The sequence below is a fragment of the Macrobrachium nipponense genome, chromosome 19 (assembly GCF_015104395.2).
Source record: "Macrobrachium nipponense isolate FS-2020 chromosome 19, ASM1510439v2, whole genome shotgun sequence".
In the NCBI taxonomy this organism is placed as follows: Eukaryota; Metazoa; Arthropoda; class Malacostraca; order Decapoda; family Palaemonidae; genus Macrobrachium; species Macrobrachium nipponense.
The window spans coordinates 62249978-62269737 of NC_061088.1; positions in this window are offsets into that span (position 1 = coordinate 62249978).

The window sequence follows — 19760 nt, forward strand, 5'->3', positions numbered from 1 at the left end:
TCACAAGATTTCACCTCTGTGTAAGAGTAAGGGAACCTCCTTGTATTGGTCCAGATTTGGAGAAGACGTCGAAGGGGTGTGTCGTGAGGGTTGTAGATTCTTCTTGAAATATGGAGCCCCAGAAATGCCCTTGCTGCCACACAGACTACGAGCAAGAGCATGAGACCCGCTGACCAATAGAAATGCATCATTCCAGTGGCATTATAATTTACATGTAAGAGTTGCCTCTCAAGTCAGCTTGTTACAAAAACTGTTTAGAACGTCAAGTTTATTCCCAAAATTGCTTGTGTAGTCGTAGCCAGTGAGCGAGTGTACAGCAGGCAATATTTGGCATAGTTCCCTCATAGTTGAGCAGTCAACGTATGAATGGGAATATACCTGATTGAATCCTCAGATCCAGTTTTGACCCACAATTCACTGAACCCTTGATAATGAAGTTCATTCCAGTGATACAAGAATAGAATAAGAAAGGATTACAAGCTGGTTGCATCCTTGTTTAACGGCATGAAGCGCATGAACAACGTATCGTAGGTCTGCCTCTTCTACGTCAGAATTCAGTTCTGGAACTTCAGGAACGAATCCAGCTGACAACTTACGTGATGGCGCTTATATTCATCCGGACCTCTAAAAGTGCTGACATAGATCTCTAGTGCCGACTGCCGATGAGGGAGGGACTCCAGCTATGTCTAGTTCCTAATTGATGGTCAAAACCTTTCTATCTCCACTGGGAAGGGTGTTTCCATATTAATGACTTCGAGTACTATTGGAAGCTTCTTTGTACTTCTGACACTCTTAAATCCTTTATGGACTTTCACCATAAGGATCATACACTAAATGTAGTCTTGAAGCACACTTACTTATATACTGAGTTGCAGTTAATGTACGGTCACAAAACTCTCCAAGTGTTCTTACATTAGATGTCCTCATTTTGCGAATATTGGCAATTACATCTAGTACAAGAAACCCGGTCTTCATGCAGGAGTTAAGGAAATGATTATTGAACTCCCCGCCCGAGTCTGATATAATGATGTGTGGAATTCCATGTTTACAAATGTAGCACTCGTATAATTTTCAACGCTGAATGATATTAGGCTATAATAGAACTCTACTTTATGGGCGTCTAATAAAGGAATATAACCTAGTTTCTCCGTCCGTTTTCCAAAGTTAACGTCAGATCTTTAATAGGCATGATGGTGAGGAAAGATAACACACCCTTTGTTGCTAACGTAATCGCTTCTACGTAATCTTTGACTTTTCAAATAAAATGTGATATTTTCACACGGATAGATCATAATTTTCGAACTATAGTAAGTAATGTAGCCAGCAAATGTTGAACTTCCATGACCTGATCGATATTATTTGAATGTTCATTTACGATATTTTCATTATTTGATTAATTGAAGATAAAACTGGCTGCGAAGTAGGACAAAGCCAATTCGGTTTTGTGTTGCAAAAAAACTCAATTCTTTTCATTTTGATTATTTATCTTAAGGCGATTTGAAATTCCCTAAGCCTAGATTCGCAACTGATCCTAAGATGTTTAGTCCAGCCAGAAATAAAAGCGGGGTTGCGGCGTTCGAGAGTATGTGCCGCACAGACCACATCAGCAGGTCACGAGCAAGTTCTTCTGCCTCGGCGGTTTTATTTTTTTGTATCTCATAAGACACTTCCGCGACGCTTAGTGTTTGAGCTAGCGAAATCTCTGAGTTAGCATGAAATTACGTTCGTGCATTTCCTTAAAGCGAAATAGCAAACCTCATAGGTCATTCTTTAAGTTAAGGACGTCATCTTCAGGCAAGAAATATTGCATGCATATCTACTTCTATAACAATATTACGACACGATGAATACATATCTATTCTCTCGATAATCGAGCCATGAATAAAATTTCTATTTCTTTCCGTCCCTAGCGCTCTTTTCCATACAACAAAAGATGTCTGAATACACAATATCACTCCTAACAATAAAAAACAGATTCATTTTTGAAACCTGCAATGAGTAAAACATATGTAATAACTCACGTAAAAGAAATAGGTTTACATACATGATTAATAGATATATATATATTTATATATATATTATATATATATATATATATATAGATATAGATATATATAAATTATTATACAAGTTTCATAAATACAACCATTTTTTTTTCCTCACTCATTACCTTCTTTAGATTCTGATATGTGCCAATGAACTATTCTCACATCGTGGGTTGGATACATTTTGAACCCTAAATCTATTGCCGTTAAATTTTCTAAAATGTTAAACGGGGCCTTCAAACTTAGGTGTCAGTTTATAATTTAAAACCTTTACGTACGTATACTTGATGTATACCTGATCGCCCACGCATATGTTCTAGTTGGCCCTTAGCTATTTTATCATGATTTTTTTTTCATTATTATTTTTGTCGCTTCTAGATTCTACGAAGTATATTATATCGACTTATGCTTTGCATCCATAAAATCCTTTAGAGGATTGATAAATAGTTGTAGGCGTTAAGAAATGTGGAAAGGCATTCTAGCCGGGATACCGTACAGTGCCTGTGCGGTGTCATTTTAATAAAGACACATGATACGAGTGATAAGTGTGCTTAGTTACCGCACGGTATGGCAATGTCCCAGTGGGGGTCTGCCCCCTAAGGTGACCTTAAAATGTTTAAAACTTACGATTTGCCCTTTCCACTAGCCCATTAGACTCTGGGTGATAGATCATGGTATTGATTTTCTTTTATACAAAAGGAATTCGCACAAGGAGTTAAGGAAATGATTATTGAACTCCCCGCCCGAGTCTGATATAATGATTGTGTGGAATTCCATGTTTACAAATGTAGCACTCGTAAAACTCCTAGCGCACTCACGACCCGGTTTTTGGTTTTTTTTTTAGCGCTATAAGTTCTGTATATCGAGTCAAAGCATCTATAATTACTAGGAGGTGCTATTTCCTCTGTCTGACTCGTAAAATCCTGTTAATAAATCTAAAATGTACTCTTTCAAAGGTTTGAATTTGCCACGGGGGATAAGCCCCTAGGCTGAAGGTGTCTTCGTGTGCCCTTTGTATTCTGGGACAAGTGCGACAATTTGCTATGTGCTTTTTTATATCTGTAAGCATCGTATGCCAATAAAATAAGGATTTGGCTTTCTGTGACATCAGGAATAACCCGGGTGTCCATGCAGTGGATTTTCATGCAACCATTTTAAGACAGTGGGTATGAGTGAGATAGGTACCACCACCTGGTTGTTATTCAACTGCGGTGGGTGTTGCGGGTTTTCCTCGTCACGGATCTACACAGGATATTATCCTTTATGATATAATTCTGCTGCTTATACTTTAGGTATTCCTTTTCCTTCGGATTTCCGTTTAACGCAATAATGATTTTTTCTATTTGCGGATCTTTTCTTTGTTCTGTCTGTAATAGTTCAGCACTCCAGCCCAGATCTTCCTGTTCAGATATAGTTTTAACAATGGGCGTGGAGGTTAGATATCTATTAATTCCGCTAATGGCTCGGTACAAGATGAAGAGGGGTTGCGTGATAATGCGTCAGCAATGATATTTGCTTTCCAGGTAAATACCCGATCCTCGCGCCAAAGTCCTGAATGATCATGTGCACCGAGTTCGCTTGGGGCTGTGACTAAAGCCCTTTAAAGAAGTCGGTTAGGGGCTTATGATCAGTGAGAACCTTGACGGGATACCGTATATTATGAATTTAAAATGCACGAGTGAATAACAATAGCGAGCCCTTCCTTGTCTATTACTGCATTATTTACTTTCGGAAGTCTCAGTTTACGTGAATAAAAAGCTATAGGAAAAACTGTTTTATCATATTGTTGAAGCAATACCCCACCTACTCCTAGGTCTGAGGCGTCTGTTGCTATGAAAAATTCCTTACCGAAGTCAGGAAATTTCAAGATAGGAGAACTACACAGTTCATCTTTCAATTTATCGAACGCCTGTTGATGAATTTCAGACCATATGAAAATCTACGCCCTTTTTTATAGATCGGTTAGGGAGCGGCTATGATTGAGTAGTTGCGTATAAAGCGGCGATAGTAGCCGCTACAGCCTAAAAATTGCTGTATTCCCTTGACGTTAGTAGGTATCGGAAAGTTACGGATAGCCGACACCTTATCATGGACGACTTTTAAGACCTTCACTAGAAACCGTGAAACCTAAATAGACTAGTTCTGTTTTAAAAAATTCACACTTACTTATCTTTACCTTAAATTATGCTGCCTTAGTCTTTGTAGCACTAACTCTAATTTACGTAAATGTTCTAATGTGTTGGAAAAGATTACTAAGTCGTCCATGTAGGCATGTAGGATATCTCCTAACAAGTCTCCAAACACAATGTTTATCATACGAGTAAAAGTTATGGGAGCGCAACGTAAACCAAAAGGCATACGCAAAAATTCATAATGTCCCCTGGCTGTGCTGAAGGCAGTGTATGGGATACTCTCTTGTTCCAACGGAATCTGATGAAATCCCTTTAGTAGGTCTAAGCTAGTGAAATATTTGTTCTGACCTAGTAGGGATAGGATATCATCGGTACATGGTACTGGGAATCTGTCAGGGATTGTTTCTTCATTTAAACGACGAAAATCGACGCATATCCGCCAAGTTCGATCTTTTTTCGGTACTACTATTAACGGAAAATTATAAGGGCTGTTTGATTTCCTAATGACTCCTTCTTTTAGCATTTTACCTACTTCCTCTGTTTATCTTCATTCTGAAATTTCATAGGAAGTCGGTACGAAGGTACATAGATTACTTTCTGTTTGTCCTTGAGCCTTATTTGATGCTCGATGACATCCGTTTTTCCTAAGGTTCCATCCGTAGTGGAAAAAACATCATGATATTTAGTTAAAAGTTTCAAAAGTTTCTGCTGAATTTCTTCTTCTTGAATGTCCTTACTGATTTTGTTCTTTATAGATTGCAAAAGGGATTCATCCGCAACTGATTGAGCGTGATTTATCTCAGCTACGGTAAGAATGCGATGTTTATAAACTTCGGCATCAAGGTATGTTGATTTTTGTGGATTACTAAAGTGGTATTCAAATGATTACAGACTTCGATGTATATTGTTGTTGTGAGCCGACTGTATAAATGGCTTGTGTGACGGATAATCCGTGTGTTTTCAGAGTTTCGGAAAGGATTAATGTTTCAGATCCTGGCAAGGTTCTCTTTACACGCACTAATAGTTCGAAGTTACATTAGGCTCGAGAGTTTGCGTGCAAGCTGATATTACGGGTAGCGAGAGTTCTGTTGGGTTGCCTGTATTATTTCTTGGTTCATGAGACAGGTGATTGGTTCTGTAATGTAAGTGACAATCTCTGTCTGTCTCTTTATTATCTAAAACTGATTTTAGGGTATTAGAAGACCTATAGAATTTCCCTTTGATATACACGCCGTGTTTTTGCAGGTGCTAAGATAATATTTTGAGTGCCATAGACGGGTATCCGATAATTACTGCGGGATACATATAATGTTTTGTACAACGATAAAGGTATCGGCAAACGTGCGCTTACCGACCTTGTACTGCACATAAGTTACTCCTACCACATTTAATTCATTATTCCCTATGCCTGAGAGCCTTATTCCGGACTTCTCTATAGGGAAATTTGAAAAGAGTAAATGACGAGTCCTTAAATCCATGATATTACGTGGACTACCAGAATCAAAGAACAAAGTGAATGACTTATGGTCCAAATTTACTGCATGTAAGGTTGGTCGCAACTCGTTTTGACTAATAATTGCATGAATTTGTTGCAAATCTACGGGAACCTGCACAGTATTTTTTGGATTCGGCCGTGTGTTTCATAGGAAAATCAATTGCCTCACAATGATCTGATAAATGATTAAACTGATTATTTGATACAAAAGATGTTGATATTGATGACCCAACATCGCCCTCTATCCCCCCTTGGAGTGAACTACGTGGCGTATTTGTTTTTGTTTATCACACCCCCTTGAAAATTCGCTTGCCCTTGCGAGTTCTGGGCTAGACGGCCCAGGAACAGAGGTACCTGAAGCACGATTTGTTTGTTTCTGCTGTTGTGCAGAATTTCCGTTTGTTGTTTCTTCTTATAGTACTCAGGACCCTTCTTTTTATTTGCACTGGCAACTGGTTGCGTGTTTGTAGCATTCTGCTGTTTGATTCCTCGAGTAGCAACGGTTATATGAATGAGTTGAACTATTGTGTATTTGAACCAAAAACGAAAAAAAAAAAAAAAAACGCGTCCGACAGTCTGAAATCATGTGGGTCGTTTACAGTTATAACAAACCATCCCTGCAACTTGATTATTATTATGTACCACATTTACTTGTTGTGGCTTGTTCTCATTTTTTGCAAAAACTTGAATGAGCGAAGGATCTAGGTCGGTACATTTAGACATGTGTTTTTGATTTGTTTATACACATCTTAATTCCGTACTGTTGGGCTGCAATTTTTTGTCAAAACACCGCACTAACGCTTCAGGCAACATTGCAGTGATAGACGTAAGGTAGATCAAACGGATAAAATCTTTCACGTTGATTTGGCACTCGTAACCCACCCGGAGTTACTTAAACTAACTTGATATTCATTTAGCCGGTCGGCAATTAGCGCCGCCCGCTCGACAACATTAAGCTGAGTCATGGAGGCTTGGTTAAGGATATTTCTCAATGCCAATACTACATCTAAAGCCTCTTCACCCCCATACACGGCACGTAATCTGATTTTGAACTCGTCCCATGTAAGCGCCTCTTGGAAAGAAACCCCCCTTAGATAAGCACTTGCGTCTCCTTTAGCAAAGTCTATGAAGCTTTTGGCCTCCTGTAATTGTACTGCTGGGTCTGTGATGCTTTTTGCATTTAAATGAGCGTCTACAGATGAGATCCATGCCTCAACATTTTGAGGCAGGAACCCATTGACCCGACCTTGAAAAGGGACAATTGCTGACCTCGCGCTTACGAGAGTCACCACATTGGGGTTGCCAGTCGGAGGAGTTGCCATTTCCACTTTCACTTTTTTCTTATCACTTCTATTCCTTGCGATCCTATCAAAATATCTATAAGAGTACACTCGACCACTACGTAAACGCATATGCAATGTACTGTATAAATGTGTTATAATAATAGGAAAATCCCCCAAAAGATACAAAAAATACAGATAATATGATAAAATATTATACGGAGAATTCCTGCAAGAAATGATTAGCAACAACGAGAAGAGAAAAAAAATAATCTGCGGGCGAGAACTCGTAGTTGAAGATTGATTCTGTAATGAAGGAAGATTAAGATGGCGAACAACTCACCCCCAGAATACTGGACGATCGACTCCTGATGAACAACACTTCACTGAGGAAAGAACCTGATAGATAAAATCGGTACTTAGCTCTGATTATATGGTGAAGGATTGTTGACATGGGATACGTCTCAGTTCCTGTCTAAGTCTTGCGTCGGAAGTCGTTATACAATGACGTCCACGGTCTTCTCTCGGTTGCAACCGATGCGTGAAGAAGTCCAAGATTGATGACGTCACAGCCTCCGTCCTTGCATACTGCCTCTTGCTCTACTCTCTGCGTCCTTGCTCGTGATCGCGTGATGTTTCCTGTGTTTGTTTTCTTCTTTCTGTTGATGTTCGATGCTGCTTCTCGTCCGGTGTAGATTCTCGAAGATAAAGTGACAAAACAGTCGCTCAAACGTCGGTGTTGATGCTTGTATTCTTCTCGATGAAGGACCCTATCTGCGTTTCTTCTAAAATGTTGCGTTGATTGAAGATCCCGTTTCTCTGTTTAGTTTTGATGTTGAAGGCGGAAGTTGGTTCTTGTAGACCTTCGGTCGGCTGATATGGGTCTTGTTAATTTTATTCTTCGTCATTCGCTGCCACCAAATCTAAGTCCCTTCGCTTTGCGAAAGACTTTTTTTGTTTTCTCCTTACGACTGTCATTCGTAAGTATTTCTGGTTCCTCCCATCTCCTTGGGATATCTTAGTAGAGTGGTTCTTCTTAAATAAAGGAGATGATTCAAACAGATAAGTTGAACAGATATAACAACTTTATTCTGTAACTCCATACTAGGAGATGCAGCTCGGTCGGAAGACCGATATGTTTGAAGGTTGGCACGGAACTGCCATTCTAAAGCATCACGTCGATAGCGGAACATTAGCTATCTCAGCGATTCATATAAAAACATACGTAGTCCGCCGGCTCGGAAGTTACAAGTTTCCGGCGTAGGTTAACAGGTCAACCGCTTCCCATGGAAGTTGTTGTGCAAAGTTATCATTAATATAAAATGCTGATAACGCTCAGAGCTAAACCAGGCTACTGCAGACAGCGCATAGCGTAATCTAGATCTGCTTTGGTCACGTAGGACCCTCCTAATGCCATGACCTCAGGTCATGGGTTTTTATTTACAGATCCTGTAAACTGAATAATGTATTTATTACACATGTTGCATTTTGATCCTCAATTTTCAGCTGTTTCTCCAGTTCATGAACTGTGGAACTCTTGGTTGTTGTAGTCATTAGACCATCCTCGTCAAAAACATATGAAGCAGAGCAAACATCACATTGAAGCAATTCCTCCTTAGAGTGCCCTCATTCTTTAACGACATCAAGCATTCGATACAAGTTGGTGTCTTCACGCTGAGTTGATTTCTGATTGCAGTTTCCTGATGACTTGCTTGGTCGATGGATTAAAGCAAATGTTCTTAGGTTTGTTCTGTGAATTGTGACAGATATAAACTTCTTTAGTGCTAAATCTTTCTTTATGGAAAATCTCATATGCAGCGTTGCCAATGATTTCAGCATTTAACAATTTTTTCCGGATATCCTCAGTTGTTACTTCATTTGTCATGATATTGTGAAATCTTCTTTTCTCTGCAGGTATTATGAAAGGGTTTTCTTTCTATGAATTATAATTTCTTGAATATTTCTTTCCTCAGACAAAGTTCTTGATGTTGTAAAAACTCGGCTTACATCTAATTCATATGTGATTGGGCTTGAATCTCACACTTGTCTGTGTAAATTTGTAATTGCAAGAACTTCATATGTTATCTCTCACTTGGCAACATAGCTTTTTCTCCTTGAACTGCTGATGATACCTGCAGGTCTTTTCTGAGATCCGTTAATTGATTGCTCTAGGGCCCTATCAGCTCCAGCTGCTTTGAAATGTCTCGGAGTTCATATTACTACAAATTCTCCTTCCACGAATGCCTGGTGAACTGTTGGAGCAGTATTTGGTAATCTATACATGTCATTGCGATATCTAAAAATTTCACTTTCCTCAGAATTCTTTGAAACAAAATTTTCAGTCATGTATCAATGTCTCACTCTTAGCCTCAAATTCCTTCGGGTGTGTAAAACTTTCTTTGAAATCTTACATCTCAAATGTGCAATATTGTGAAATTATTCCTGATACTTTTGTATGTTGTCACCCTCGTGGAAAAATGCCGCCAACTGTAACCTTGCGAAGGACTCTTTCAATAGCTGTAGACCATTTTAGTGATCTGGGATAGTTTTTTCCACTCAAAACAGAATCAGTGATATTGACCCAAAGGCACTCAATATTAGTATATTCTCTGTACCACTATCTTTTTAATATTTTCGAAGGCATCCTAAGTCAATATTTACCATGTGAAATGATCCTAAGCAGAGTTACTATATCGTTGAACTCCTCTTGTCATATCAGTTGAATCTCCCGAGCTGCTTGGAATATTCGCTCATCACAAGTTACTGGTAATACAGGTTGGTCTAGTAGATAGGTAAGAATTCCCTGAAGGTTTTTCATGGCAGTGTGTATACACATCAAATTGTGTGATGGGATAAAGAAGTACTGGGAGGAATGCATTTCGTTTTAGAGATAGCTCATTGTCACTTAGGACAGAATTGGCTGCACTCCATATTGGCAATATCTGATCATCTGGTAGAGTGCTGATATCTGATTGAGTTCCACTAAAATCCAGTCTTCCCGAAATCCCAGTAACATCTTTCCTGTGGATGGCATTCAGGTAAGTCTGCTTTCTCAGATGGTTTGAAAAAGTTTCAACTGTTTGCATGATTAACTAATATAATCTGTGGAATAGGATAGTAACAGTTGATAAAATTGTCTTGCTTTAGTCAGAATTTATAAAATCAATAATTAGGTAAGGAAATTGTACAGGAAGCAAACTGTGGGTTATCCATAACAATGCAGTAGCCTTTGTACAGCTATCATATCCACAGGCTCCAAAAGGCAAGGAGACGGAAATGAGTGCCGAGCCTTAGGGCTGCTTTAGCGTATGCTCCCTTAACTGTACTTTTGAAATTGTACAATTCTGATACTTTTCAAGATTTTAATTGCTAGAGAACTCTTCCAAAATGAATAATCAAGTTAAAATTAATGTTTATACAGTGATAAATATGGTTTTTATACAGGTGATATTCTACCTCGATAAGTCATTGGCCATAAAAGTGGCGTTTTGAAAATATAGTTTTATCAAAAGTTACTTTAATCTCCTATGTGTATGGAATGTCATAAATAACATCTCATTTTATTACTACAGTGTTGCTCTGTTGATATTGTTAATATAAGCCATGTAGTATTCTTTAATATTGTATGATTCTGACCATTTTTTCTTAGGAAGGTAAATGATTAGGTTTTCTCTGTTTCTGGCAATATTTTGGTGATTTGTGACCTAATATTAATCTAATATTGATCTAAAAGGTGAAGGTTTTTATACTTTTGGAAAGAGCTCATTAAAAGAAACATTTTGAGTGGCATATTACCCTTCTACGATAAACTATAAGGGAGCAATGGGCATTTTACTTTCAGCTACACTGAATTTACAGGCCATAATTTTCACCCGATATAGTGACACTGAGTCTAAATTTCTCCCTTGCTGTCAGGGTTCAGAAAATCTACCCCGATTTTTCTGATAATTCAGAAAAACCAACAGTCACTTTAGTTACATTTCATGCACACGGGGGGAACCCCCCCCCCCCCCCCCCCAGGCCATCAGACCCCCCCCCGCCTCAGCTCTCTTCTCTCTCTCTCTCTCTCTCTCTCTCTCTCTCTCTCTCTCTCTCTGCTGGTTGAGAACAGTATTGATTTAATATCTTTAAAAATTTCTGCAAAAAATTCTCTCTCGCCGTCGCTCGTCTGCACTGTTGGTAACTAGTTGCAAGCTTTACCGGATGGTCAATGTACTTCATTAAGTGGGATTGCCAGAGATATTTCCAAAACGAGAAACTTAAACAAGGAAAGTTAAGCTAACTGTTTTTGGATCGCTTGTATCATTTGTGGGATGGGTTTGGGTCTCGAGTCGAACTTAGTTTGCTAACGGCATTTGTAAGTTTCATTGCTGTAGTTTGTTTCTTCAAACACAAGCAATTAAACAAATATAAAGTTAGTGTATCTAAACTACTTTTTAAAGTTCATCTAAAACTACTCTTTAAGTGTATCTAAACTACTTCCTAATCACATTTGCTCACACTAATGAAAAAAGAAGTCCTTTTTTTTCTTTTTTTTTCGAAAGTTGAGACTGACTTGTGTTATTTCCCATAGGAGTAGGTTCACCTGTTCCAATCACTCTCCCTTTTGTTTTGCCTCTCCTGTGTCAATAAGGGCTTCCCGTGTTCCCTGTTTTCGAAAAATTGTTTCTAGGGGGTTCATTGATTTATGCTGATAGATTGGTAGGTTGGTGTCACACTGGCAAAGGTTATCGAAACTGTAAGATAAGTAATTACGTGCAGTAAATAATTTGAAGCCATAATCAGGATGGTTCGTAAACTCTTCGTTTACTCCATACATACCTTGTATTCAAAATATTTTCATGTGTTTTTGACAAAAATTTACAATATGTGTCATTTGGGAGTAACCCGATTAAAAAAAGAAAAAAAAAACACTTCGAAACTAGAGAGGAAACACTAGTACCTAATTCTTGGACGCTCGACCAGCAAGAAGAATTATACACCCAGTCGTTAATCTCGTTTGGCTTATTACTGTAGGTTTTAAGGATAGAACTGTTAATCATTTCCAGCATTTTATGCTTGCTGACGACCAGATTCTTAAACGAAAAATTTGTGGACACTGTCTCGTTACAGATAGGTGCTAGTTTTCTTTTCCAGTATTATTATGCAGTCCGTTTTCTTTGCAGATATATCTGTAGTCTGTTAAAGTATTATCACAGTAATTACGACGAATACCATACCCAAGACCTTTTGACTGTTTTAGCTAGTGTTAGAAAGAGCTAAACGCTTCTGGGTGTCTATAGGGTAAGTTTTGACCACTTAAGGGAGTTGTTTGTGTAATTGGTAACCTTAACCCTAAGGGTGGATACTATTATGGTTCGGGAGGTCAATATGCTTAATTAGTTGTTTCTCCTAACTAATCAGTAGCTGGGGATTCTTTAGAATTTGTTCATTATTCACTCATAAGTTTTTGTCACTAAATACTTCTTTTGAAACAGCATACCGTTAATAGGCATTGATTCTCTAACGGTATTTTTCTTATTAAAAGACCTTAACATTTGATTGTCATTTTAGCTACGGATGCAAGAATTATGATCGGAATTATAAACTACCAGGAGTATTTTATATTTTAAGATCAGAAATATGCGATGGAAGTGCATTGTGCTTTCATGTTACAAATTTGTACACACACAAGTAGTACTCATCAGACATGCATCCAGCCTTCAGTATTTTTCTTTAAGCAATATCCGTAAAATAAAAGCCTGCAAAATCTATTTTAAAAACTTTGTATTCCGAGTCTTATGGCTGCTGACTTATGGTACTTTTTTTAGACTTGCTGAAAATCTTTTCTACTGACTGATAGATCTAGGTAATGATGGATGCAAGTGATTTAATTAAGGAATTAGAACATATTTTCAGCTGAAAATAAAATGCATAGTTAAGAATCTATTTCCAAACTTTATGTATAATGAAGAGATGATGAAATTATAAATGTCAAGGTCATGATGGATATAATTATGGTTAAGTTCTCAATATACGTGTTAAACAATTTTGCTTTGCACTCAAATAGGAAAAGATTCCGTAGGTTAAGCCCCTTACTGGAGTGGAGGATAGTCGAATTCCAAAGAAACATGGCAAGACGAATAATGTGAGAGAACAAAAAGACGGAGAACCTGTTTTGTGTTACCCTGGCTATTTGAAGTATATATTAATGTAAAATGAGTCATTAGGAAGAAATTGGCAAGATGGGGAGGAGTAATTTTTACGGACTGCTTTATGAGCAAGAGCCCGTGCTGGCAAAAGGCCAGCTCAATCAAAAGCAACAAGCGGGGGAGGAGGGTTGAGGGAAAAAAGGTGCTTTTGACGGGTAACTGACGAGCGCACAAAAATTATAATGGCCGTTGGTGGAGTTGTAATGGAAAACCATAATAGCTTTCCAATAGAGGCCATTGTTTACGAGGTAAAATAGACTTGAGTTTATAATAAGGCCTAATCTAAATTAACATTTTTCGACATTGTTACTCTCGAATGAGAAGATTGAACTCTCAAGCATTCACTTGTATGAAGAGCTCCTCCTATTGCTGCATCACTGCCATTTAGGAAAAGGAAATGCTTGTTTATGGTTATTTATTAGAATGATATATCTTCATTTCTATCTTGTATCGCGTTTATTTATTCAAAACAATGAATAACCGTTTGCCTTACATTCCTACGCGAAGGGAATGTTTTTGTTTACGGTACCTTATTACGTCATTTCCATAGGTACGAATTGACGCTATGTCAAAACGCCCCTAATTCAATATAAAACGTTAGAAAAACTTCTCTGGTCGAAGCAGTAACGTTAGCTTAATTTGGTTATAGGCTAGTACGTATCCTCAGTTACCTTTGAAATGTTGGCGATTCTCTTTGGCCAGCCAAAAGATGTGTCCTGTAGCTGGTGTGACTCACGTTGAGTGATTATGTCTCACTTTGGGGTTTATTTGATGCCGACCTATATTCCGTTTCTTTATTAGTTGAATCGTTATTGCATGGATATAAAGATTTCACAATTCCTTCATTCGAACATAAATTTGCTCCTCCAACTTTTGATTCGTTATGCATTTGAAGCTCACTTAAAAATTTCTTAGTCAGTCAAAAGACGTTGGGAAACTGCAGAAATAAATGATTTTATCTTGGTGGATTTACACTCCCTCATTGCGGGTGATATCGTTTCAAAGTTCGTCAGATCCGTTGGTTTTATTGACGTATATCCATCGATATATTATCTTTCGCTGCTGTCTTAGCCAGATTGAACGAAGTAGAGACGATTGAAGAAAGTGGAATGAAAGTTATTTATCTTTGGATGAATCCAATATCAGAAAGGCAACGTTCTCAAAAGGCCTTCAGATTCTTATTAATGTTCCAAGTTTAAGGAGTTCACCCTGCTGTGATGTAAGTGATTGAGAGGCTTCAACTTTATTTAAAAGAGATTTATTAGGAAAGCGCCACCCAGATCCTCCTACTTATTCCCAGTAGATACCATTAAATTGAAAAATGGTCTGTTATTAGGTAGAAACTAAAATGAAAAGGTTGCTGACGCTAATAGGAAAATGACAGTTGTTACTCAGTTTTTTAAAGTTGCATAGCTATTATTATTAGTTAACTAGACCACGAAAAAAACATCAGGTGAAAGGGAAAAAATGCCAAATCCGCATAAAACCTCATATGAAATGTATGTTCATGATTGTATACTTGCGCTATTCATTATCTTCTTTCATACATAATATTTATGGTTTATCGTCTGTTAGTAAATCTAGTTGAATAACTGAATAACTAGGAAGAGACTTTGTTTTGTTGTTGATTTTTTATTTAATGAATTCTTACAATAATCATACACTTTTCTCCGTATACGTAATGTTTGATTTTAGTCTGTTCATTGTTTATCTTTTCAGTCGATTTGCCCTCTGTTCAGTGAAATGGAAGATTGGTGCACCGCCTCTGAACATATAGTATATTTTATCCAAAAACGTTTTCTTGTAGTAAGCCATATTTCGTGGTGGTGTTGACTGTACGTAGTAACCGTCACAAAAGAGGTTATGTTTTCGTGTCTTGAGTTAGGTCTGTTCATTTTTTCTTAGTTATAAGATATGTAGGTAATAAGATGTGTAATGATTTATACGAAAATTTTACAAAGGTGAGCCTCATGTCTGGTAATAGGTAATTAGATTTTGGGACAGATAGAAGTATAATATTTGGGGAGAAGTATAAGTCTGGGGGGTGGGGGGTTGGACAGAGAGTTAACCGTTTTGAGTACTCTCTTTATCTCTACTTATTCTGCTCTGTACATTTCAGTTATCTAGCAAACTTTCCAAGTGAAACTTTTAAATTCACTTTTAATTGACAGGTCAAACAAGATAATGTCGTTAATTTTTTTAGTAAAGTGTTTTGATTGCAGTAGCTTCCTCTGGCATAATGTGATTTTTACTTTAAGGGTCGGCAGATATTTTCCCTGTGTGGTGGTTGTTTTATTGTAATTTTATTTTGCTTTGATGTGCCTTTTAATTTTGGAAGGCAATGTGTGGCCTTCATCCTCCCATGAAAGTCTTCTGCTTAGTTTAAAAGCTTATGTTTTTAGGGTCCCATCAGACTATTGAAGATCGCGGCAACAACATTTAGGTACTGTGAGATTCACAGCCGATGGCCCGGTGTTATTCCGGAACAAAATTTGATCAACGTACATGACAAAGGTGACACTTTGTCACGGGATATCTTACATCCCTACCTAATTTTACACCGTATTCTGTATTACGAAAGTTGCATAATTCTGGTGATTATAAGAGTAACACCGACTTCTTGTAGACATCACCAGCAAACTCAGAGGAATGGCTTTCGAAGGTATAATGACGTAACTTATGACGTCATTATCTTGCCTCCTCCTCGATGGATAATTGTCTGTTCGTGAAAAAGTCTCCACCTCTGGCAACAATGAAATACAACCAATGCTCCTTGTTTACACTTTGTAGAAATGTTAGTAGTAGTAGTAGTAAATGAGGTCGAATGCTGGAATCCTTGAAGAAAAGGGTTTCCACAAGTAATTCGAGGAATTACTTCCTATCACTATTTCTCCATTGAAAAATTATATAATCAATAAATTAACAAAGTAAAGAAAACTTTGGCATTCGTCGTAACTCCATTGATATTTTTCCTAATATGACGGTGACGATCATTGATTTTAATGTGTTATTTGTTTTTCTATATGTTACTTTTAGAAGGAAAATATAATGGATGGGATATAAAATTTTATAGCAAATGATAATCAAATATTTGGTTGTACGACCATAACTACGATGCTAGTTGGTAAGCATGTAAAATCTGCAGATTTTAAATATTAATAAGCAGTTTTAAAATTTGCTAAGACTAAGAATATATATTTACCATTAAGGTTTCAGAAGTTCTGCTGTAAGTTGCAATCTCAATTTTATAACGTTGTCAAAGAGCATTAAGCGAATAAGAAATGGTGGCCAGAGATCTCAAGAAACATTTTAAAACTCCTTTTTCCAGGTGGTATTTGCATTTGTGAGCCATTTTCCTTTGTCTAGGAGTCTTCAGGTTTTTGTTGGCTTTTGTTGCTTTTTTTCAAAATTTATCGTTCGAATTTTGAAACATTTTCATAGTGCTTGTAACTTTTCTTGGATTTTATTGCTCTCGTTTGTTAAGGAATTTGCCGTATAGTGCGCAAAAGAATTCGTCTAAGTGCTTTTGATCCTTTATTCTAATTTATTGCGTATGTATGTTAAAGAATCTGTCTCGATGCCCTTAATCTTTTATTGGAAGAAATAATTTCGAATTAGATAGTTTTCAAAAGGGGAGACGAATGGCTGTCATGATTTTTTTCAAATTTACTCTTCTTTGAACTGAGATGCGTAAGATAAATGCAAATTGTAGTTGGGTCACAGGGTTGAAGAGGTGGTATCTAGACGGAGAAGATGCTGCTACTTGGTATTTACCGGAGATTTTTGTTGTTTCTCAGAGGACATTCGTGGACGTCCCAAAAATACTTCTGGTATAATATATTCATGAACAACCGCATATAGCAAGTCGTTAACCGTTAAAGTTTCTATTTCCCAGTCGTGGTTGGCTATTCGTAGATCAACAGTAAATCGGTAACAAACTGCCTTTTCTTATGAACATTTTTTTTGGCTCTAATACCGTTCGAAGGGTAGAAGGGCAGAGAACTAAATTCCCCGCCGTCTGTAAGAATGTTAAATCCCGGGAACAGAGCTTGAGAACTACTTAAACTCTTTTGCTAGGAAGTTAATATATCTTTATTGTCCGTGGTCTTGTGAGTGAATTTTGTTTTATGAATATCATAAAACTATCACAGAAGTAAATTACAAAGAGTTGTTCTTCTTAGTGTCTGAATGAAAATCGGCTACCTAATTCCCTCTTGCTACTAGATGAGAGATTATTATTAATATTATTATTATTATTATTATTATTATTATTATTATTATTATTATTATTATTATTATTATTATTAATTATTAATATTATTATTATTATTATTATTATTATTAGGAAGTAGACCTTCTCTAAGGATTGTACCATTAACGATAATAGCTGTTTTTACGGCATTCATTTTATAGTCTTCTCCATTCTTCTTAATATCTTTTCATCAGCGTGTAGCTGGTGTATCAGATCTCCAAAGGACATGAAAAGTTTTCTTGTTGTTTCAGCTTTATTACCTCTGACGTTTCAAACGCGCTCTGGAGATTATTTTCAAAGAGTTGAGTGGATTGACATACAAGTTGCGTGGGTATATATAGCAAGTGGGGGTGGGTGTAATAATATTTTTATTATTATTATATATAACAATCTCTAGTAATAACATGAGTATTCAGTACAGAATTGGAATCCACAGGAATGTTGTAGGAGGACGTTAAATACATATGGATTGATAAAGGAAAGCTCGGAGCTTTTCGGGAACCTACTCATCTCCCATTTCCAACTTTTTTTTTCTTTTTAGAGTGACTGAGAAGTAGATTGTCGAATGCTCCCGTCTTCATCAGTTTTAATTAATTACAAGCACAATGTCAAGAATTTCCTCGATAGAGTAAAAAGGATTTTTAAAATTACTTGATCTATCGGCAGACGTGATAAAACAACTTAATATTTTTATTTAATCTTCTTAGGTCTCTCTCTCTCAATATTTTTACGTAATGTTTATCTCTCTCTCTTTCAATATTTTTATGTAATCTTCTGAGGTTTCTCTCTCAATATTTTTATGTAATCTTCTTAGGTCTCTCTCTCTCTCTCTCTCTCTCTCTCTCTCTCTCTCTCTCTCTCATGGCAACTTTTTCCATCACCGTCATCACTCTAGAGGGGATAACTCATTTCTGTCTCCTGAGAGTATTTCTTCTTGTCCGAGGATTATCCTTACTCTTTTAAGAAACCTTATTTGGAGGGTATATTTTTATCAACTAAAGGGAGCGGAGGGATGGGCAGAATAACCAAATTTTGGTCATTCTGAATTATAAAAATCTTAGTTGAAATATCGTTGAGAAGTGCAGCTCAGTTATTGTGCAATTTTTTATGTTTAGAATTAACTGAAGAAATCGTGCATTTCGTTGGGTATTAAAATCTACTTTCGTTGAAAGTCCAGTATGATGAGTCATTTTTTGTAATATTTATATTTTGCAAGTCATAGGAGTTGTATGAAAAGATTCACTGATGCATTACGATATGTAAAGACGAGCTTCTTTATATGAATTTTTCTGATGAGATACAGTTCGGGGATCCTGAATTCCCTTTTCCCTCTGATTTGGTGTAGCATTTTTAAACTGATTTATTCTTCTTGTGCGGAATTCTGGGAGCTGAAAAATATGAAGATTAGGTTTTCATCCTTTCCCCTCTTTTAAGATTCCCCCAAGTTTCAAAGAAAGACTGAATCAGGTTTTTTAGGAAAGCTTTGAGTTTTAGAGTTACTGTGTATTAGTTATTTGTGAAAATGTAGGCAAGGGGGTTTTGTTTAATGCTGGTTTTTCAGGGGTTAATAACGAGATGCATTTTATTTCGTGGTTATATGAAATTTAGAAAGAGAAATGGTTCGAATTACTATACTTTTTGATTGGGTGAAATTCGTGAGATAGGTTATGATTAATCGGAATTATTATAAAATTACTGAACGCGAGAATTAATTCAAAAGGATGATTCGTTTTGAATTATATACAGTTCATTATAATTTGATTATAATTATTTTCATATTCATTAAAGCTTGGTGTATTCTGCCATTACTGATATTTCATTCGAAGTGAAGATAATAGTTGTAGCCGCTGTGATGATACTAAAACGGCAATACCTTTTTTATCTATCTTGTTTTACGTCCTTTTTCATATTCTGTTTTGTTAATGAGCTTAAGAAACTTGAAAGATGTCATTCTTGTTTAACGTTTTTGCTCTCGTCTAATTTTGCTTAGAAATTAAACTGAATTTCTGTTTCAAGATACGATTTTATTTGCTGAGAAATCTTCGTGCAACCTCAGCTCATTACCGTTGGTGTGGAGAGCGTCTTTGTATCTATTCTCATGGGGAAAGTGTCTTCATTACGTCATTAGATTCACCTTGATAGGAAGAAGTAATGGGAAAGAATATTGCCATCATCAGAAATGATTTCCCTGCGGAAAAGTAAGATTTTTTAAAATTTTTATTTTAGGCGAAATTGAACGAAACTCTTACGTTTGTAATTTGTAACATTCACGAAATACGTTGCACATTTTTTGGAGCTCTCTTTTCTTTTATAGAAAGGGTTCTTAGGTTTACCATCAGTTTTATTGATTTATAAAGTAAAATTC